The following is a 924-nucleotide window of genomic DNA, read 5'->3' as shown; positions in this document are numbered from 1 at the left end:
ACTGTAGGGCATAAGATGTAATTTTGTAGCAAAAATACATGGTTAATTGGTGTCAACCACTGGTGTGCATGCCATCATTACAAGAACTGCTACATTGATGGTAGTCTGTAGGCATCTGTAAAGGTTAAATGGCGATATACGGGTGCTAAATTAAAGTTTATCAGGTTACTGTACATGAGAACAGTGATAAAACTCCCTCAGGGAACTACCAAATGAAACAAGAGTCTATTCAGGAACTGCTAGTCAATAGATACTCCATTACAATGGAACTCATTTAAATGACAGCAAGACTTAAAGTATGAGGATTTTGCTAAGAAGTCAGTAAATTCTATGCTAAATCTGGTATTTGTCCTGATTCCTATAATGTGCACCAAATCCAGGTGGTTTTGTGAGGTACTGTAGAGAGAGATTTCTGAGTTATCCAGGCCTGATGTGCTTCTACAATCTAGCAGGAAATCTTTCAAGAACAGACTTTCAGAATTTCATCTCCCAGTCTCCTCTTTAAATAAAAAAACCCCAACAAAAATGAAGTGCATACAGTGATATATTATAAAAACATACCTGAGAATAATTTGAATGGCTTTCTGAATAGCAAACTACTTTTACTATGAAAGGACTTGCTATGAAATTGAAATAACAAACTTAGTATGGTGCAAGTGAAACTGAGTGGAGAAATTGGTCCAACATTTATTTACGTCTAGCATCCCCTTTCTGTAATGTTGTTTAAAGCATGATAAAAGCCACCAATGATTATAAAAAGAGACAAGAAAAAAAAAAAACAAAAACTGTTCTAGGTAAAATTGGAGCAAGTCAAGATTTTTCTAGAATATCAAGTATTTTGTGGGCTTCCAACATGTATATTTTTATGTTTGCTGGTATACAAAATAAGTACTAGTTTCACAGGATAAACACCTGCCCTTGCTT

Source organism: Alligator sinensis, unplaced genomic scaffold (assembly GCF_000455745.1).
Source record: "Alligator sinensis unplaced genomic scaffold, ASM45574v1 scaffold46_1, whole genome shotgun sequence".
Classification (NCBI taxonomy): Eukaryota; Metazoa; Chordata; order Crocodylia; family Alligatoridae; genus Alligator; species Alligator sinensis.
The sequence above is the reverse complement of the archived record's forward strand: the minus strand, read 5'-3'. Positions refer to the sequence as shown.